The sequence below is a fragment of the Hevea brasiliensis genome, chromosome 9 (genome assembly GCF_030052815.1).
Source record: "Hevea brasiliensis isolate MT/VB/25A 57/8 chromosome 9, ASM3005281v1, whole genome shotgun sequence".
NCBI lineage: Eukaryota > Viridiplantae > Streptophyta > Magnoliopsida > Malpighiales > Euphorbiaceae > Hevea > Hevea brasiliensis.
The window spans coordinates 72,301,436-72,324,971 of record NC_079501.1 but is presented as its reverse complement, the minus strand read 5'-3'; positions in this window follow the sequence as shown (position 1 = coordinate 72,324,971).

Here is a 23,536-nt window from a genome sequence, read left to right as displayed (position 1 = left end):
TTTTTGTACCAAGTCTAATACATAAAATTTCATTTAAAATACCCAAAAATTAAAAATAAAAATCACTTCTTCCCTTTCCTTAAGTTTTGGCCGCCCCTCCCATTTCCACCTCCATTGACAATCCACCATGGAAGCTTGATTCAAGCTTGATTTTCCATACACATAACCCTAAATTTCCCCAAAAATTTCCATAAAAGCTTGCTATCTCAACTAGAAAAGAAGATTGAAGAAACAAAAAGAAAAAAGAAAAAAGAAGAGAATTGAAGAATTGGACATTCAAGTGGAGGTAAGCAATTTACTTTGAAATTTTGGTTTCTTATTTGTGTGTTTAGCTCAAGTAACTTAGAGTTTAACTTAAAACCAAAAGAAAACATGGTTGAGGGACCAAACATGAATTTTGGCCTGCCTTAGTTAGGGTTTGAAATGAGTGAATTTGATGCATTTGAATGGTTGCCTAGGTTGAATTATGTATGTAAACTATGGATAGATGTTTAGAATGCATTAGATTTGAATTTTATGAATTAGGGTTCTTGGCACCATGGGCTTAGGGAGAAAAATTTGAGAATTAGCCAAATGATGTAGTTAACCTTATTTGAGTTGTGGAATGGTTAAGTGTGACCATTTAAGGTGTGTATGAAGTGTTGGAACTAAGTTTAAATTCGGATTGGTTATGGTCGTTCTGTAGGCAGCATGACCCAGGTCCTTTTTAGGGACTAAAACTGAAAATTTACCAACCCAATTGGTGTGAGGCCAATTGGGAATGAAACTAGACACAAAATGGCACATTTTTCATGTAGGAATCATGCCCAGAAAGTGACCATAACTTAGTGAACAAATTGGCAAAATCTGAATTAGGCAAACTGACTTGTACAAAAATGACCAAATGAATAGTAATTACACAAATGATTATAACCTGGTCTAGGATGGTCCAAATGACCTGAAATTTTACCAGTAGAAATCTGAGACATAGTCCTATAACTTTCATGAAGAAAGTAAACCAAAATTTTGATCATAACCAGTTTAAAAATCCACCTGCAATCAACCACAAAAATTGCCAAAACCCAGAATTTGCCGAGAATTCTGGGTAAAACCAAATCTGGCCAGCCATGTTCAAATAGCTATAACTTGGGCTACAAAACTCCAAATGGAGTGATTCAAAAAGGGAAATAAAGTTAAGACAATAAGGAACAATTTCTATGAAGAAAACTTAGCCAAATTCTAACAGCAACATGACCAAAGGAACAGTATAATACAGGACACTAAAATTGAAAATTTGAAATTTGTGCCTAAAAGATTTAAGATTTGAGAAATGAATCAAAACCAACAAATTAGGTAACCAAAATGTGATATGTGTGTAACACCCTCCCTCTAGCAACTCCGTATATTCTACTATTTCGGTGACCAGTGTCGGTCCAGACAGCTAGAACGTCCAGAAAAACATTTAAACTAAAGTGAGGAACCATAATTAACTCAAATATTAATAAGAAAAATTTACGAAATATTTTAGAAATAAAATACAGCCAAGTTAAATGAGCCAGTGCCCTAGTGATGGGTAACCTAGTGGGAAATTGCGGTTCTCGTAACGAAGAGCCCTACACCCGGGGTAAAACTCATAAAATAAATTTTGGGACTCCAGAGAAGAGTTGTTGAGGGTTCTATGGCATTAGAATGCTAAGAAAATGCTTAGAAAAATTTTTCAATCGGTACAGACTATTTTAGTCTGTTAAGCCAAACGGAGGGCATTTTGGTCGTTTCGCCTTCAGAGGTAATTTTTGGCCGACTTGTCCAGTTAAATAAATAATTATCATGACACAAAATATGAATAAATATTGCTAAAAATTAAATTTCAAGTGAGTAGAAAAGAAAAGAAAAGAAATGAAAGTAAATAGGATTTATTGCATATGCATGATGCAATTAATGTAACACCCCTATGTTCGGTAGTGCGTTCTGCTGTTCTGGTGTCTGTCCGAACAGCTAGGATGCCTAGAACTACATTTACAAGTAGTGAGGAGACGTAAAATAATGAAATACAAGAAAAGAAAATACAAGAAAAAAAAAGGAAAAATAATAGCAATGAAATGTAACCAAGTTAAACGAGCCGAGAACCATAGCGATGGGTGACTGTACCAGGAAGTTGCGGCGTAGACCGTTGACTAGCCCTAGACCGTGGGGAACCCTAAAAAATATTTTTAAGACTTAAATGAACATCTATTAAAGTATAAATTTCATTAGAAATATCAAAGAAAAATTAATTAATTAGTATAAAGAAAGACGAGAAATCGACGAAATCACAAAACTCGGTGTTACTGAAAAATCGGGAATGCAACTCGAATAGGGGCATTGTGGTCAATTGACATCTTGAGTTTCCTTTTGACCTAAATGTCCATTAAAAATAAATGATATTACACTTGGAAAATGTCATGAAATATTAAAATAAGATACACTATGTAAATAGTGAAAGTGTGGTGGCCAAATTGCAAAATTTGGAAACTAAATAAATAACCATTAAAACTTTTACTAGTGCTCTACTAACTTCAGCATTTGGACACCTAAAGGGACACTTGGGAGGTGCAAAACCCATCTTCAACCTCACTTTGCAAAACCAGCCGAACCAAACCTTGAGAGAAAACTCCATGGCTGTCCACACTCTAAGCTCAAGTTCACCATGTTCTAGCCACTTTTTCCACTAGATTCCTTCATTAACTTTGCTCCTCACCTTGTAAAGAAGAGTTTGATTAACAATTTTAAGAAGTTTAGTGAGGTTTTGATCAAGCTTCAAAAGTGGTAAGTGAGTTTTTTTAATTATTGTTTCATTAAAAGTGTAACCAAGGTTGTGGGTAGTTGATTTATGGAAGAATTTTTGATGTTGATGATTGAATGGTGATACACCATTTTGGCAGCCATGGAAGCTCACTATTGTAGCTTGTTTTTACTTGTTTATGGTTGTTTAAGATGTTGGTATAAGTGTTTATGTATATAGAAATAATTTGGATAATGTATATTAAGTGTATGTGTGATAGTGCACTTGGTTTTGGAAGCTTTGATGCTAATTGAAGAGGATGTGCAAATCAGCAACTTTAAAGTGTAGTTTAAAATGTGTTGTTTCATGGTTTGGGTTGTTGAATTATGTTGTTATTGATGGTAGCATGTATATGTGTATAATGGTTTGGAATTGGGTATGTAAATGGGGTATGTTCATGTGGTTAAATGATGTAAATGGACTTTGAAAAATTCTATATTATAGTGTGCATATTGAGAATGGTTACAATGTGACACCCCTTACCCGTGTACAGTATACCCAAGTAAGCAATGTCACACGGTGTACCGGCACACTCTAATATACCTTAATTAAATTTTTATCACGCTTTTGAATATAACTTGTGAAATATAATATGTTTGAGGTTCCGAAAATTTTAAAGAAAAACCGGCAGAGTACCGGCTAAAAATGGAGAAAACAGTTCTTCGGAACTTGTTAAAAACACTTCCAATATTCATACCTCATCACTCTCAAACTCCAATATCAAAATCTCAACATTTTTCAATTTCATTTCTCAATCATTCATCTCATGTAATAATCAAGTATAAATCACAAATAAACATTCTCTTTTCCATTCATAAACACAATTCTCATTATTTACATGATCATCAAAATACATTTCATAAGTTCAACTACATATGAGAAAATGAAAATTTAATTACAAAATACCAAAATGACACCTAGTGTCCTACCAATGCACTGTAGAAGTTGAGGTGACACGGACACTGTGCAGAGCTGCAGGATGGACTCACCCAGTCTGCGGTCTACTGGGCTCTCGATCTGTATCTCCAGAACCTACGCGTGGCAAAAGCAACGCGCTAAGCAATGATGCTTAGTGGTGCAATAATAAAATAAAAGAAAGCAGAAAATAAATATGTATTGAATGTATATGTCTTATTTGTTTTGTATTTGTTATATTCATTTATTTCTTTAACTTTGTCCATTTTCATTCATTTGGTTGCCCAAGTAACCTATACTAGATGACTGGACTGGATAAACGGGTAAACTGGCACTGGGTATCAAGTACCTCGGGCCGTCACACCATCGGTCACATATGTATCTCCCGTGCAGGCAATGCAATAACAAGTCAGAATAATATTAGGCACGAGGCCACATCTCAATACAAGGTCAGAATGGCTAAAAGCCATGAAATCACAGAATGGCATAATGCCATGTGCAGTACTGCTAACTGAACCCTATTGGCATGCCAAACTATCCAAACCAATCTTGTTAGGTACACTAGGGCATTTGATACTTTAAAATTCTTCAATTTGTGAATTTCAAGTTTTGGTGTCACTATTCACTTCATTAGTCAACAAAAATGTTGACTTTTGGATAGAAAATAGGTACATTGGTTTTGGCACTCCCAACATACCACATTTTGCATTTAAAACTTGTTGGCATTAAGCATTAATACCATTTCTAAGCTTAAACCAAGGGAAGCAGAATTTTCAGTTTTTGTAGCCCAACTTTACTGTTCCATTGGGCACTGTTACAATGGGAATTTGAGGAAATGGTAAACATAAAAGTTGTTCTTTATTTTGTCTAGTTGAATTTCGTTTTTTGAATCACTCCATTTGGAGTTTTGTAGCTCCAGATATGGTCCAAAAACCACAGCTGGCCGGATTTCAATTCTGCAGAATTTACCAAATCTACAGTACCATGAATAGTGACTGCCACTGCCTTGTTGGATGGGTTCTGGCCATAATTTGGGGTAGGTTTCTTCATGAAAGTTGTTTTTCTATGTCTTATCTTGTTGCTGTAAAAATTTCAGGTCAATTGACCATATCTACAGTGAGTTATGGCCAAATGAACAGTTACTGTTCATTTGGTCATTCTGCAGAACCTGTTTGCAGGGTATCCGGATTGGGGCCAACTTTTGGTCCTCTTGCTTTGGTCTTTTGGACATGGTTTCTTCAGAAAAATTGTGCCATTATAAGTCTAGTTTCATTTCAAATTGGCCAAACACCAATTGAACCTACACAGCCAAAGATATGGCTGTCCAAGTGGGCTGGAATCACAGCCTCATTGCTGCTGTCATTAGGCAGCCTACACATTTCACTTTGCCATGCATTAGCTCACTTCAAATTATGATTAACTTGCCTTAAATGGTCACTAATTGACCATTAGAATGTCCATTAATCATTTCATAAGCCAAGTCAAATTTTTACTCCCCAAAACCCTAATTTCCATTTCAATTTACCCATACACCTTAGTTAGCACACTAATTCATTATCCATGTAGTTATATACCTTAAACATCATTTCTAGTCCACTCTAAGTCCATCAAAACAATCAAAATCATTCCTTCCTTAGGGCTGCTGAAATTCATGCACACATACACGTGAGTTTTTGTCCATTTAAATTACAATTTCTTACTAAATTCAAGTCCCTAATCATGAAATTAAGGAGTTTTAGGTATTTAGATGCACTAGCCTCTTGTAGGGCAGAATTTTCTAAGCTCAAACTTCACTTTCTTTCCTTTTCTAGGCTTCCAAACACTTTCCCAAGATGAGTGGACAAGTTTTAATGAAAGGGGTTTAGGGTTTTGTTGTGAAACAAAGGGAGAAATGAAGCTTTTTTGAAGTGTTAATGGAGGTTTGGGCAAGGGCTAGGTTTCGGCTGGTTTTGGGGAAGAAGAAGGCTGCTGCTTTCTTTAATTTTTTGGTCATATTTATCTCTTTTTATTTGTTAGTTGAATGTTTGTTTAAATGTGATTGGTGGTAGCTTTTTAAATGACATCACATTATGTCATAAATGAGCCTTTTTTTTATTTTTCTTTTCTTTTCATCACTACTCAATTTCAATTTAATTTTTAGTAATGTTTATTCATATTTTATGTCATATTAATTATTTACTTAACTGGACAAGTCGGCCAAAAATCACCTCTGAAGGCGAAATGACCAAAATGCCCTCCGTTTGGCTTAACGGGTCAAAATTGTCTGTACCGATTGAAAAATTTTTCTAAATATTTTCTTGGCATTCTAATGCCATAGGGACCTCAATAACCCTTCTCCGGAGTCTCAAAAATTATTTTATAATTTTTCCCCCGGGTCTAGGGCTCCTAGTTGCGAGAACTGCAACTTCCCTCTGGGTTACCCATCGCTAGGGCACCGGCTCGTTTAACTTGGTTGTATTTTATTTCTAAAATTTTTCCTAAATTTTTCTTATTAATATTTAAGTTAATTATGGTTCCTCACTTAAGTTTAAATATTTTTCCGGACGTTCTAGCTGTCCGGACCGACACTGGTCACCGGAACAGTAGAATGTATGGAGTTGCTACCGGGAGGGTGTTACATACAACCTATCCAAAATGACCAAAAATGTGTTGTAATGTGTTAATGGTAAGGTACAAACCAGAATTGGCATGAAGGAAGTAATCTAGTAAGTGTTGAATATGTAATTGGTAAGTGATGAGGAGTGTATAGTAGGCAGTGTATGTTTTGGCTTAGAACCTTAAGTGTGTGACTCCAATTGGTATGAGACCAATTGGAGGTGAAACTAGGCACAAAATATGCCAACTTTCATGAAGGAAGCTTAACTAAATTCTGCCTAAAAGGTGACTTGAAAAATGACAAAATCCGGATTAGTGACTTGAAAGCCTAAAAATTGACCATTTCGGCAGTAGTTAGTGTTTTGACCATAACTTACTCAAAATAGGTCCAATTGACTTGAAATTTTTACCATGAATATTTTAGACATATATCTACAACTCTTATGAAGACACCAAAGCCCAAACATGGCTAGAACCAAGCCAAATAGCTTGCAAAGGTTCAGGTACCAAAAGTGACTGAACCAAAAGTGACCTAAAAATAACCTAAAGTTACCATTTTGGTGCATTCTGTCCAGCATTGGTAAATTGACCATAACTTGGTCTACACAACTCAGAATGACCTAAAATTTTGCCCCGCGTGAAATAAGACATAGACCTACAAGTTTGTAGTTTGGACCGGAACCTGAAAACCGAGGGAACTAGGTTATCCGGCTAAGTTAAATTAGTATACTGAAATCCGACAAATTGCAATAAAATGCAATATACTTGAAAATGAATTTAGTAACATGTACCAACACTAAAAGGCTATAAAATGTGACATATTGGTAACATTAAACATAATTCACCTAGAGTGCATCGAGGGTCAACATTTTAGGTTGACTAAGGAAAATAATAGAATTAAATAAATTAATGAATGAACCTTATTGCTAGAGACAGTATAAATGAGTACTGAAACACTTTAAATTGTGTGTTTTAGTTAGCAAAGACTCAGGGAAGGGGAAGAAAACACTGAGTTAGGACCAAGAGACATTTATCAAAGGTTTGTGTACAACAGTTATTTCTTTTGAATTTTCAATTGAAATGAATTATGACAATTTGTCTATTATTGTTTAAATAGTGAAAATTTTTTTAAATGATATTTGATGGATACTTATTGATTGAAAAAAATTGTAAATGGTTTGAAACCATGACTATCATGTACATTGATTGAATTCCTTGCTAGCTTGTCTAGTGGGACGAATTGACTTTGAATTCCCTCTTTGGCTGAAGTGTTGAGGTGTGTGGCTCTTGAGGACGAATAGAATGAGTACTCATATTATTGCTAGCTAGCTATGTTATTCCTCACAGCCATCGGCTTTTGGGACGAATTAAACTTTGGAACATGATTAAGCTATGTGTGTGATTTATTGATATTTATTGTGATATTGTGAAATGGAGTTTAAATTCTTTATGACTTTTACTGTCTTTGAATTTAACTATGGTTTTAAGTATCCACTATTTATACGACTTATGATTTATGATTTAAAGTTGCATTTTGTTAATGTTGTGCACCACTGAGACATTGGCTCAGCGATAGCTTTTCATTGCTGTCGCAGGTAGACAGACTGACAGGGCAGCAGATTAGGCCGCTAGTGCTACTTTGAGAGTTCATCGGGTATATTGAGTATACCATATTTTGCATTTTGTATTGTAATGTATGTTCACTGTATATATATATTGTTCTTGGTTTTGAGCAGTTGTAAATTAAAATTGTACATTAAAATTGTACGTTAAAGTTGTAAACTATGTTTGTAAATTATTTTGGTTCGTAAATATTGTGGTATATTTCTTTTATCTCAGCTTTTGAAAACACTGAAAAATTATTATGGATTTGAGTTGGCAAATATTGAGAAACTTATTGTGTTGATTGGATATTGGGGTTTGGGGATTGAACAAAATATTAAAAGTACTTTTTACAGGTTTTTGAAGAACTGTTTATTCAAAATACAGATGGCACTCTGCTAAAATTTTTATAGAAATTATTAATTCTTCAAATGTGTTATCTAGTTTCACTTCAGTTAAAAAAAAAAAATTTAACACCTGTAAATGGTGCTCACCATTGTAAAAAGAAGTAAGAAAAGGTTTAAAATCCCTTATAGTGTATTTAATGGGTTATCAGTAGACGAAGTTTGGTAATTCATTAGGTATGCTACGGGATCATGTTATGCCTTTAGGCAGGGGGTAGATATTTGACGGATCTGCCTAGAGAGAGTTATGGCCAAATGAATATGCAACTGCCTATTTGGTTATTTTTCCGCTTAGGTATGGATCAAGAGTGATTGGGACAACAATGTCAAGTTATGGATAGATTTTGGGCATGATTTCTTCTATGGAAAATGTAGCACTTTTGTGTCTAGCTTCATCTCCAATTGGTCTCATACCACTCAGAGCAACACAAATTCAATACCATGACTCAAAACATTCATTGATTACAAAGTCTGCAAACTGGTGAGTATAAAATGAGCACTTCCAAATTTCATTTCTCCAACTCCCAAACTACAAATCCACATCTATGGTAACTTCTAAACATCATCAATTCATCTCAATAAAGCCGTAAATTCCCAGTAATTACACAAAGTTCCAAGAAGTTAGGCAACCTAATCTAACTCCAATTTTTTTAATCCGAACATGCACATGCAATCAAATTCTATCACATACAACTTCATCAACTCTATCCATTAACATCACTGTTTTAAACACCATTTAAATGCATGATTTAATCAAACTCCCACTCAAGGCTACTAAAATGAGGGTTCCAAAGTTTCTTATCATTTGCTTTCACACTCTGGGCGTTATACTTACTCATTTCCAACTCAATTCAAGATTTGACAAAGGAAGGAAAAGAAAACATGTATTAACTTTTTAATGGCTACTTTCTCAACCTTTGTGAAAACTTCAAGATTTCTTTTCTTTGGCTACCTAGAGCTTCCTTTAAGGTGTGGGGATGAATTTTTATGAAGTGAACTTAGAGTTTTATGGTGAGAATGGAAGAGATTTTAAAGTTTGAAGAATGAATCATGGAGGAAGAAAAGGGAAACAAGGTTTGGCTATGAGAGAAGATTGATGAAGAAGATGAAGTTGAGGTGAGTTTAGTCACCTATGCCTATTTATACCCCACTAAGATTTGTTTATTGATTATAATAATTAAAGTCTAATATTTCTAGTTAACTCCTTATGTTCCTTTTTAATTGCATTACAAATAGTTTTATGTTTTCATGGGATTTTCAAAATTTTAATATCACCTATTTGTAATAGGCATTTAGGTCAAAAGTCAACTCTAGTGTCAATAATGACTCAAAATGCCCTCTTGGTTATTATATAGTCAAACTTTTTGCAATACCGACCAAATCTTCGATCCGATAATTCCTTCTAATTTGTATACTTCTATTTCCATTTTTATTTTCTATCTGTATCTAATTAACTAAATAAGTTCTTTGATATTTTTAATGTCATTTGTATCTACAGATGATCTTAATTAAGTTTCAAAAATTATTTCCTAGGGTTCCTCTGAGGGTCTCATGCGGCTCACTGAATCTGCCTTTACGCAGTCACTTCCTTGCATGCAATACTCCATCAGCTGTAAGTCTGGTTCCTTGAACCTAGTTACATTTCTGTATTTCTTTTTATTTTTCTTAATTTTTCTTTGATCTTTATTTCATCAATTTATGTCTCTCACTCTAGCTTATGTAGTTCGCCAGAGCATTCTGCCAATCGTCTGCAAATGACATTAGTCATCTAATAGTAGGAACGAGGGACTGGGCTCGCTACAGCATGAGGTGCTACATAAGTATGCCCACAATGAATCATCTAACTTCACAGAAAATCCTTCCTTGAGTGGTTTATTGCTTCTGTGATACGTCACCTTGCTTGAAATTTCTACTTGATCACCTGGTTTAAGGCGATGATAAGCAGTGGCCATCTTGGTGAGACACCTCCACATTTTTCAATAAGATTTCAAATTTTTAGTTGTAGAAGTGACTTCCTCCATCGCCGGGACATTGTCAGGTGCCAAATCTTGTGAAGATATTCTTTTAAGGAATTTTAGATCATCTTGGCATCATCTAGTTGGGGTGGTAAATTGCTTCTAACTATTTTGACATATAATATAATGACCCTCACCCGCCACATGATAGCTTTGAGGTAAGGTATGTCACACTCGTGGCCGGGATAACTTTAACTTATCTTACTTTATTCTTTTAATAATTTATTCTCGTTATATTTTAATATTACCTTATTTTCTCAAGGAGAAACCAGTGGAGTTTCTCTGCTTTATTACCATTTAAGCGTATTTCTACTATTTACGCATGTGATTTGAAATTTTCTAATAATATTTTAAAATGAAATATCATTCACAATAATTATAATTATCTCATCAATTGAATATTATCCTTTATATAATTCAATCTCATATTCATTTCCATATATTCTCATTCATTCTCAACTCATATGTGAAAAATTTCAAGCTTCATTAATTTACATGGTAACAATTTAATCCTAACATATGAACTAACCGAATTATTAATTTACAACACATAAGTATTCATTACAATTTTCTAGTTTATTTACAACATAAGAAATATTTATACCATACAAAATACATGTATATGACTTATATGGGCCCTATCTATATGCATTGTCAAGAGGTGACACTCTTAAACACTTCGACACTTCAGATCTTGACTACAAAAATCTTACCAATTGTCCAACGGATTTTAACTTCAATACCGCAAGGAAAAAAAAATAATCCATCGTGTTAAGCGCTTTTGCTCGGTACAATAATATAACAAAGAAAATAATATACAATAAAGAAAGAAGTGAATTATACTTGGATACTCTAGAATTTAATCTAATTTAATATAATACTTCTAGTATCAACTATATTTCATTCTAATTTATTCCTCTTAAGAAGCAATTTATTCCTAAATTCACAAAGAGTAATAAACTTATATCTCATTTGCAAATCTTTTATTATTTCATTCAATACTTTCTAGGTTATCGAGATTATTTCATAATAATTAAATTTTGAAATATCGCTCCAATTCATTTCAATTCTTTCTACTAAATAACTAATTTAATTTATTTTAAATATTCTTACTTTTTTATTTAATTGCAAATATTTTCATGCCATTATTCAGCTCATTTTAATAAATTTCATTGCCCAAGTAATCCATGACAGTCGACTAAATCGATAACGGTCGCTGGCACTGATACCGTGGTGCCTCGTGTCGCCATACCATGAGACGAAATGCGAAATGTCAATCACGTGAGTGCAATCAGTAATGGCTAAAAAGCCATGATAACAAATAATCGTGATAAAAGCCATGAGTGTGGGAATAAGCTACGAATACATGCATAAAGCCTTACAAAGATCAAGCAAAGAATACCCTATTAGCATGCCAATCTATCGAATCAAACACGCACTCTAGTCAATACATGGGCACATAAATCCCATTAAGGGTTCATAAGTATCATTTTGTCATTATATGTTCCAATTATAATTTATAACATTTCAATTTTTTACTAGCGTATATAAATTTCTAAAATACCATCTCTACATAAATTATGCATTCATTATAATTTATACTTTCATTTGATCATTTATATGATCGTAATTCACATCAATTACTCCTTCTCTACCATTGTGCTTAAAGTACTTTTCCTTTCTTACAATAATGAGAACTAATGTCCTCATTTATACATTAACATGATCCATTTATTTTATTACACTCATTTATATAACTTATCATCTGCAATTTAAGTTTTGGTCCTTTGCATTAATATTATTGAGGTTACCATTCACTTAACCATTTCCCTTCAAAGGTTGACTTTAACTATAATAGATTTGTTAAGCCTAAGTTCACCAAGATACTACATTTTGCATTTTATTTTTGTTGGCATTGATCGCTAATTATTTCAAAGCTTAGTGTTGATTATTTAGAGTTTTAAAATTTCAAGCACTAAGGTTATTATTCCATTGGTCATTTGTATGTGAGAGGAATTTGACAAAATTTTCTTCATGAAAGTTGTTCCATTATGTGTCACCTTTGATCCCCTTTTTGAATCACTCCATTTGAGTTTTGTAGCTCTGTTAAAAATATTTTACTCATAACTAGTATTACCTTATCCAAAATTTCGCAATCTTGGTTCTGCAGATTTGCAACTCAAATTTGGCTAGTAATTTGATTTGGTTAAGTCTAGAATTTGAGTTAATGTTATGCATAAAAGTTGTTCTAAATTGTTTAAGATTTTCATTGATATAAATTTCAGGTCAATTGACCTTTCTACATTGAGTTATGATCAATGAACAAATAATGCTCATTTGGTCACTTTTACTGTGTCCAATTGATTACTTGGACGGTTAATTTTTAGGTATTCTAAGTTTTTTTCTGAGCAAGGTTTCTTCATCAAAGTTGTTCCATTATATGTCTAATTATGTGTCCAATTAGCTTTGCACCAATTGAACTTACATAATCTAAAGTTATAGTTGCTCAAACTTACTAGACTTACATCCACTCGCAGTCACTGCAAAAGCAGATATCTAACTCCAATTCCATTGGCACAAATCACTTCAATTCTCATCAAATATTGCCTAATAGTCACTAATTGACTATTATAACTTTAATTTATGTCTAATTGCATCAACTCCAAATTTAAATGTCAAAACTCTAACCTAATTGACTAAAGTCTTTGATTCATACATCTTACTTTAATTGTTGTACTAATCATATAATTCATACTAGGGCAAATATGTCACTTTAAATCAAGAAATCCATCTAACTCTAACTCATGTCAAGGCTTGACGAAATCTCCATGGAACATAATCATGCATATTTAATTCATTTTTCATCAAGTTTTCAAATTAACTTAACTTAAATTCATGCTTAGAAGGAAGTAAGAGTAAAGAATATGACACAAACCTCTTTAGTGATTTTCTAAGTTTGTTCACACCTCACTTTCTTTCACTTTATCTTCTTCTATTGGCTGCCTAAAGGTGATTTAGGTGGAGGAGAAGTTTTAATGAAGAAAGGTTAGACTTTATGGTGAAAGTGAGGTTTAGCAGAGATAGAAGAGAGCTTTATCAATGGTGGATGGAGAAAGTGTGGATGCCAAAACTTGAAAAGAAAGGCTGGTTTCTTTGAATTTTTATCCCATTTATTTAGTTTTTATCCTCTTAGAATACTTGTCAAATCACTGGTTAGAATTATAATTATTAAAAATTTTTTATGCATTATGATGTCACGTTGATGTAATATCATTTAATTATTTTCAACCAATATTAATTCATATTTCATGTCATAAATTCCAAATTATTTCACGGATTTCCTTTGGTTTAGGGCTACTAGCTGTGAAGACAGCAACTTCCCATTAGGTCACCCATCGCTAGTGTAATCGCTCATTTAACCTTTGTATTTCATTTCTAAAATTTTTCTTGATTTTTCTTACACTTATTTCAATTATTTATGACTCCTCACCTAGTCTAAATATAATTCCAGATATTCTAGATTGTCTGCATGCACCTTGGTCACTGTAATAGTAGAACACACGGGTTAGGCTAAAGTGAGGTGTTACAATTCTACCCTCTAACAAAAATTTCATCCTCAAAATTTACCCGAGGTGTTATCGAGGAACTACTACCTCCTTATTTCTTCACTTACTAGAGAAAACAGAATCGCATTAGTATCACCTCGACTACATGAATGCAATGCATATTAGGCACACAATCTATTCTATCTATCGATGCCTAGGAATACCTAAACCGCTCTCTAATATCACTAATGTACACCCTCACCCGTGTACAAAGTGTAGTCGAGCAAGGCATGTCACACTCCTGCCTGAGCACCTTAACTTATCTTACTTTATTCTTTTAATAATTTGTTCTAGTTATATTTTAATATCAATTATTTTTCTATGAGAAACTAGCTAAGTTTCTCGCTTCTATTACCATTTACGATTCACTATTCACTCACTTGAAATTTTCAATAACATTTTACAATGAAAATATCATTCATACTAATCATAATTATCTCATCAATTCGAATATCCTCTATGTAATTCAATCTCTACATTCTTTCCATACATTCCCAATCATTCTCAACTCATATGTGAAAATTTCAGTTTCATTAATTTACATGATATACAATTTAATCACATAAGAACTAATCGAATTATTAATTTAGAACACAAATATTCATTATAATTTTCTAGCCATTACTTTATAACTTAAGAAATATTTATACTATACGTTAAAATAAATGACATGACTTATATGGGCCTCTATCTACATGCATCACGAGGGAGGTGATACCCTTAAATACTTCTCGACACTTCATATATCTTGACTCCAAAAATCTCTGGGCTAATTGTCCACTGATTTTAACTTTAGTACCAAGCCAAAGGAAATAACTACACAGCGCAAGCATTTCACTGGGCTCAAAGGTGCAATAATATAACAAAGAAAATAATATATAAAATAAAGAAAGAAATGGATTATACTTTGGATACTCTGGAATTTAATTATAATTTCATATAATACTTTGTGTAGTATCAACCATCTTTATTCTAATTTATTCCTAACACTTCGTTGTACTACAATTTATTCCTTTGTCCCAAATTCATGAGTAATAAACTTATATCTCTTTGTAAATCTTTTTTATCATTTCATTCAATACTTTCAGGTTATCGTGAGATTATTTCATAATAATTAAATTTAATATCGTCCAATTCATTTCAATTCTTTCATTTAAATAACTAATCTAATTTATTTTAAATATTCTTACTGCTTTATTTAATTGTAATATTTTCAGCCAGCTATATTGTTCTTAATCTCATTTTTAATAAATTTTATCGCCAAGTAACTCATGACAGATTGACTAAACTGGATAATCGGGTCGCTGGCACTAAATAACAACGCGAGCTGCCCTTGGTGCCGGCCATACCATGGACTTAAAATGCAGGAACGCCAATCACGAGTGTCGCCGTAATGGGCTAGAAAGCCAGATACGATATCAATATGGCTAAAAGCCATGATACCAAATAATCAGTGCATAAAAGCCATGAGTGTGTATATAAAGCCATGAATACAGGTGAAGTAAAAGCTCATATACGCAGCATCGTTAAAGAATACCCTATTGGGTAGCATGCTGAATCTAGTCGATATCTGACTATTATGTGCCTAGTCAATACATAGGCACATAAATACTATTATGGTCTATGGCGATCATCTGGCATTATATGTTCCAATTACATAATTATACTACATTTCAATTTTTTTTACTAAATGGGTAATGCATAAATTCCCTAAAATACCATCTTATAATTATAGATTCATTATAATTTATACATTCATTCTGACTACCTTATAATATTTGACCACTTGTTAACTACACTTTCATTTATCCTCTCTGAATACTCATTGCAAGTTAAAGCACTTTTCCTTTCTACGCATAATGAAAATAATGTCTCTAGTCCATGTTATTAATATAATCCATTTTATTTTTTACACTATTTATATAACTTACTGGCATTTTCAATTTATGTTTTCTATTCTTTCAGACACATGCCATATTATTGAGGTTACCATTCACTCTGCCCATTTCCCTTCAAAGGTTGACTTTTTAATTCATATGGCTAGATTTGTTAAGCCAAAGTTCACCAAGATACCAACATTTTGCATTTTATTTTTGTTGGCATTGATAGCCAATACCATTGCAAAGCTTAGTGTTGATTATGCATAATTTTCAAATTCCCAAGCACTAAGGTTATTGCTCCATTGGTTATTTGTGGCGTGTGAGGAATTTGACAAAATTCTCTCTTCATGAAAGTTGTTCCTTGCGTGTCATCTTTAATCCCCTTTTGAATCACTCCATTTGGAGTTTCAGTAACTGCTGGCGCGCTATTTTACCAGCATCATCGATTACCTTTCACCCAGAATTTTCGCAATCCCGGGTTCTGTAAGATTTCGTGAGCTCAAATTTGAGCTAGCAATTCTACTTTGGTTTCATCTTACCTTAGAATTTGAGTTGATGTCTCCACATAAATGTTGTTCTAAACTGTTTAAGCTTTTCATTATTATAAATTTTAGGCCAATTAGACATTTATACAATCGTAGTTATGAGACGTTGTGCATGAACAAACACTCATTCAATTCGTCACTTTTACTGTGTCCATAATTGATTGACCTAATTTGGGTTACACTTTAGTGGTATTCTAAGTTTGTTTCTGCAACAAGGTTTCTTCCATCAAAAAGTTGTGCCATTGTATGTCTAATTTCAAGTCCACCATTTTTGCACCACCATTGTGTCTCAAGCAACTCAAGTTATAGCTGCCCAAACCTGTTTCAGGGACTCACATCCACTTCTGCAGTCGCCTGAAGGTTGTAGTATATCTAACCTCAATTCCATTGGCACAAATCACTTCAATTCCTTATCAGCATATTGCCAAATGGTCACTAATTGACCATTACATACATTAATTTATGTTCAATCTCTGCATCAACCTCCAAATTTGACTCACAAAACTCTAACCCTAATTTACAAAGTCTTTAATTCATGCATCCTTTACTCTTAATTGTCAGTACTAATCATATAATTCATACTAGGGTAGCAAATATGTCACTTTTAAATCAAGAAATTCACCTAACTCCTAATCTCATATCATAGGCTGGCTGAAATTCCCATTGGGAACATAATCATGCATATTTAATTCATTTTTCATCAAGTTTTCAAACTTGAACTTAAATTCATGCTTAGAAGGAAGCTAAGAGTAAAGAGAATATGACACTAACCCTTTGGTGATTTCTGTTTTCGTTTACAATTCTCTACTTTCTTTTCACTTTTTCTTATTCTAATGGCTGCCTCAAAGGTAAATGAAGGTGTGAGTAATACCCTCACCCAGCTTGCTTGGGCTGAGGTTAGTGGCCAGCAAGGCATGCTACACGCATGCCGTGAACACCTGGTCCTGGTGGATTACTCATTTCTTGAACTTCAATTTGGATTTTGGCAGAAGCTGGTTTACATATGTAATATTCATATTTCATATTGATGTTTATTTTCATACTTTGTTAAAACGCCAATGTCTCTGAGATTGTAAATAAAAATTCTGGCATAGGTGTCATTTCATAATTAGGACAAACTATCCTTCCAACTCATGAAAATAATTTAATATTATGATATCAAAATCTCAAAGATTCTTTATGTTAAGATCTATTTCTCAAGAAAGTCAATAGACTTTTACTACCTATTAAACAGTGCCCAGTATAATATGCCCATAATAATTAAATATATATAGAAAAATTCCATGTTAATTTTAATTATGTACAAATGCCATTACAAACTTTTAAAGCTTTCATACATATTACAAACATACAAGGTGCCAAATTTCAAATATACAACAAAAGTACAAATACAAGATATCCTAAGTCCTACTAGTGTATGTAATGCAAAGCATGAGTGACTCTGACTTTGCAAGGTGATCTCATGGTTCTCACTTAGAGTATGATCCGCTGGGCTCCCAACCGTGTTCCTCCTGGGCTACCTATGCACACTATAAAGCAACGCGCTAAGTAATTTTGCTTAGTGGTGCCAAAATGTAAAGAATATATACACAAAATAAAGTGCAATGGAAGTGTTTATAAATTTGTTGCTGGCAAAGTCGAGTTTAATAGATTGCATTTAGGTATTTGAATTTAATAGTATCGAACACCATATCGCCTATATAATCGACTGGTATCACTAATCGATAAACGGATATATCGCATTTAGGTACCAGTATTAAATGTCATGACTTACCGTCACAGTGCTCAAAGAGCGCATAAAAAATATAGTCAATCGTATGTCAAAATAATAGCATATGTATAGTCAGAGGCTGCGTTAGGTTACAAAGCATGTGAGAATAGGTCGTGAAACATAGTATATGCCACGCGTAACAAACGTTGAATCCGAATACATGCCAATTTATCCATATTTAGTCAACTAGGCAAACTAGGGCACACGAAATTAATTGTTTACTTTCAATCTTGAGTTACTAACTATTATGTAATTCCTAATGTGTTTGTTTACGTGCTGACTTTAGGTAATATTACATTATGGAGGTTGTTTCTGAAGATCACATAAATGCCAATTTAAATCTCAATATGTCATTATTATATGCAATTACCATTTTTACAAGGTTGGTATTTCACAAAATGCTTCAAGCACGCTAGCAAAATGTCACATTCTCTATTTAAAGGATTGCTCAAAGTTAAAAGTCCTGGTCATCTTAGTTTCTAGCCAGGCCAAAAGAAGAAAATTAGAGTTTCAGGTCTTATTGCACATGGGGCAAAAATTTCAGGTCATTCTGAGTTGTGTAGACCAAAATATGGTCATAATAGCATTGGAGATCACAGATTTTGCCAAATTAGTAGATGCTGCATCGGAAGTAGAAAGAGTCCGAATAAATGAGCAAAATAGAAGGGAAAGACAGTAGAAGAGGGGTCCAAGTCAGTCCAGTTCATTCTCTGCTCCCAGTAAGAAGTCTAAGGGTCCTCCTACTTAGAGTTCAGGACAACCACAAGGTCAGGGTCAGTTCCAGGGGCCCAAACCACAGTTCACACCTAGGAGAGGCCAGTCCACACCATCACTGGGCAGCTCTCCAGGGACGATGTTCAGGGGACCAGCCCCAGCATCTTCTGCCTGTCCATACTGCCAAAAGTGGCATAAAGGGGACTGTTGGCGAGTGACTGGTGCATGCTTATGGTGTGGATCTACAGAACATCAAATTAAAAATTGTCCAAAGAGGACTACTATAGTTGCCCCAACACAAGCTGATAGGCCTGCCCCTGCACCTCAAAGTGGTAGGAAGTCTGGTAAATCTGAGGCAGCTGATCCATCACTAAGGCCTGCATCTGAGTCAGCTGAGAGGCCAGAGGTTAGAGTACCTGCCAGAGCCTATGCCATAAAAGCTCAGGAGGAGCAAGAAGCCTCGAATGTCATCAAGGGTACGTTATCCCTCTACAACACATCTGTGCATGCATTGGTGGATCCAAGATCCACTCATTCATATATCTGCATCAAACTACCCGTAGAGAGGGGAGTTTCAGTAAAAGAGAGTGATCAAGACATTTTGGTCACAAATCCACTAGGCCACAGTGTGGTAGTGAATAAGGTGTATAAAGGTTGCCCATTGAGGATTCAAGGGTATGAATTCTCGGCAGACTTAATTGAATTGCCCTTCCACGAGTTTGACGTGATTTTGGGAATGGACTGGCTGTCACGTCATCAGGCAATAGTTGATTGCAAACTGAAGAGGATTTCCTTGAAAACTTCTGAGGGTAATGAGATTACTGTTGTGGGTGAAAGGATAGATTTCCTGTCCAATGTTATCTCAGCCACAGTTGCAAGAAGATGGATGAGAAAAGGCTGTGAAGCTTACCTAGCACACGTGGTTGATACTAGGCAGGCTAAGCCAAACTTTTGTGATATACCCACAGTAAGAGACTTCCCAAATGTGTTTCCAAAAGAATTGCCTAGTTTACCACCAGAAAGAGAAGTCAAGTTTGCTATTGAGGTAATTCCAGGTACAGCACTAATTTCTATTGCTCCTTATAAGATGGCAGCCACAGAATTGAAGGAACTGAAAATCTAGTTACAGGAGTTACTGGATAAGGGGTTCATACGCCCCAGTGTGTCACCATGGGGAGCTCCAGTACTGTTTGTAAAGAAGGATGGGACTTTGAGGTTATGCATCGATTATTGACAGTTGAATAAAGTGACAGTGAAGAACAAATATCCGTTGCCTAGAATTGATGATCTGTTTAATCAGTTGAAGGGAGCAAGAGTATTTTCAAAAATTGATCTCAGATCAGGGTATCATCAGTTGAGGGTGAAGGATGCGGATGTGCCAAAGACTGCATTCAGGACCCGATATGGGCGTTATGAGTTCCTGGTGATGCCCTTTGGCCTAACAAATGCACCAGCAGCATTTATGGACCTTATGAATCGTATCTTCCATCCATATTTAGATTGGTTTGTAGTAGTCTTTATTGATGATATTTTGGTGTATTCCAAGACCAGGGAAGAACATGATAAGCATTTGAGGATTATTCTGCAAACCCTGAGAGAAAAGAAGATGTATGCTAAGTTGTCCAAGTGTGACTTCTGGTTGAATGAGATTGCATTCCTTGGACACATAGTGTCGGCTAATGGGATTAGAGTGGATCCCAAGAAAATAAAAGCAGTGATGGAATGGAAGCCTCCTAGAAATACAACTGAGGTCAGAAGTTTCTTGGGGCTAGCTGGGTATTACAGAAGATTTGTAAAGGGATTTTCCTTAATAGCTGCTCCAATGACCAAGTTGTTACACAAGAATGTGAAATTTGGCTGGAACGATAAGTGTCAGACCAGTTTTGAGAAGTTGAAGGCTATGTTGACAGAGGCACCAGTGTTAACACAACCAGTGTTGGGAAAAGACTTTGTGGTCTATAGTGATGCCTCTCATAATGGGTTAGGGAGTGTATTGATGCAAGAGGGGAAGGTGGTCGCCTATGCTTCCAGGCAGCTAAGGCCACATGAACAAAATTATCTTACCCATGATCTAGAGCTTGCAGCAATTATCTTCGCATTGAAGATATGGAGGCATTATTTGTATGGTGAAAAATGCTACATCTATATAGACCATAAAAGTCTGAAATACTTGCCAACCCAGAAGGAGCTCAATCTTAGACAGAGGCGATGGATTGAGTTCCTGAAGGACTATGATTGTGTGATAGATTATCATCCTGGGAAGGCAAATTTAGCTACTGATGCCTTGAGCAGAAATTCCATCACAACTTTAAAATCACTAAATGCCCGTCTGTCCTTAGCTCAAGATGGAGCTATTTTGGCTGAGTTACAAGTGAGTCCATACCTGTTGCAGCAGATAGAAGATGGGCAGAAGGTAGATGAAAAATTAATGTCTATTGTGGGTAAAATTCTAGAGGGAAAGGAAACTGATTATGAGGTGAAAGCAGATGGGTGTCTGTATTATAGAGGAAGAGTGTGTGTACTAGATGATGGGGAACTGAAGACTAGTATTCTAAAAGAAGCACACACTAGTGCTTATGCTATGCACCCGGGAAGCACAAAAATGTATAATGATTTGAAGCCTCATTATTGGTGGCCTGGTATGAAGAGGGATATAGCTGACTATGTGACTAAGTGTTTGACATGTCAGCAAGTTAAAGCAGAACATCAAGTTCCATCAGGATTGCTACAGCCTATAAGCACACCTGAATGGAAATGGGATTGGGTCACAATGGATTTTGTTAGTGGTTTACGTCTCACTCAGAAGAAGCATGATGCAGGATGGGTGATAGTGGATAAATTAACAAAGTCAGCACATTTTCTGCCAGTTAGGACTGACTATTCACTGGAGAAGCTAGCAGAATTATATATCAGTGAGATAGTTAGACTGCATGGAATCCCACGTTCCATCATATCTGATTGAGACCCAAGATTTACATCGAGATTTTGGAAAAAGTTGCAAGAAGCCTTGGGCACATAACTCCGCTTTAGCACGGCTTTTCATCCTCAGACAAATGGACTTTCAGAATGAGTAATCCAAGTAAACCTAAAAACTGATTGAATTTTCACAATTAATAAATTGAAATGATAGTAACAATGTGAATTATGTGATAAATCCTAGAGGATATGCTGAGGAGTTGTGTCATTAAATTTGAAGGAAGTTAGGATAGATATCTCCCACTGGCAGAATTTGCATACAACAATAGCTACCAAGCTAGCATCCAAATGGCCCCGTATGAAGCATTGTATGGGAGAAAATGTAGAACTCCAGTGTGCTGGATTGAATTGGGTGAAGATAAACTAGTAGGGCTAGACCTAGTGAAATAAACAGAGGAGAAGGTAAAGCTAGTCAAAGCCAATCTGAAGGTTGCCTTAGATAGATAGAAATCCTATGCCGAACTGAAGAGAAATGAAATAGAACATGCGGTTGGTGATAAATAGAACATGTCACTGTGGAAGAAGGTACTGAGGTTTGGAAGAAAAGGTAAGTTAAGCCCTGGGTTCATTGGCCCATATGAAGTCATTGAACATGTGGGTCCAGTGGCCTACAGGCTAGCTTTACCACCAGAGCTGGACAAGATCCACAATGTGTTCCACGCATCTATACTAAGAAGATACCGCTTAAATCCTTAACATGTCATCTCCATGCAAGAAATTGAAGTACAACCGGATTTGACATATGAAGAAGAACCCATACGGATCCTGGCTCGGGAAGTGAAAGAGTTGAGAAATAAGCAGATTCCACTAGTGAAAGTGCTTTGGAGGCACCACAACACCGAGGAGGCAACTTGGGAAAGTGAAGAGACGATGGGGAACAGTTCCCTCAACTGTTTGCATTAGGTAAATTTCAAGGACGAAATTTAAATCAGAAGGGAAGAGTTGTAACACCCTCCCTATAGCAACTCCATACATTATACTGTTTCGGTGACCAATGTCAGTCCAGACAGCTAGAACATCCAGAAAAATATTTAAACTAAAGTGAGGAACCATAATTAACTCAAATATTAATAAAAAAAGTTTAGAAAAAATTTTAGAAATAAAATACAACCAAGTTAAATGAGCCGGTGCCCTAGCGATGGGTAACCTAGTGGGAAGTTACGGTTCTCGTAACTAGGAGCCCTAGACCCGAGGAAAAATTCATAAAATAATTTTTGAGACTCCAAAAAAGAGTCATTGAGGGTTTTATGGCATTAGAATGCCAAGAAAATGCTTAGAAAAATTTTTCAATCGGTACAGACAATTTTAGTCTGTTAAGCCAAACGGAGGGCATTTTGGTCATTTTGCCTTAGAGGTTATTTTTGGCCGACTTGTCTAGTTAAATAAATAATTATCATGACATAAAATATGAATAAATATTGCTAAAAATTAAATTGCAAGTAAGTAGAAAAGAAATGAAAGTAAATAGGATTTATTGCATATGCATGATGCCATTAAGAAAGGCCCAACCAATCAAAATGCAACAAGCTTTATTAAATCAATTAAAAGAGATCAAACTTAAGGAAAACAAATCAGATTTCTTCTCCTCCTTCAGCTGGATGAACCACACTCTCACCTCCACCATTGTTGTCCCTTAAACCAAGCTTCCTTTCCCACCTTAAACCCCCTCAAAACCCAAACTTGCCTTCATTAAAAATTATCCCTACCACTAGAG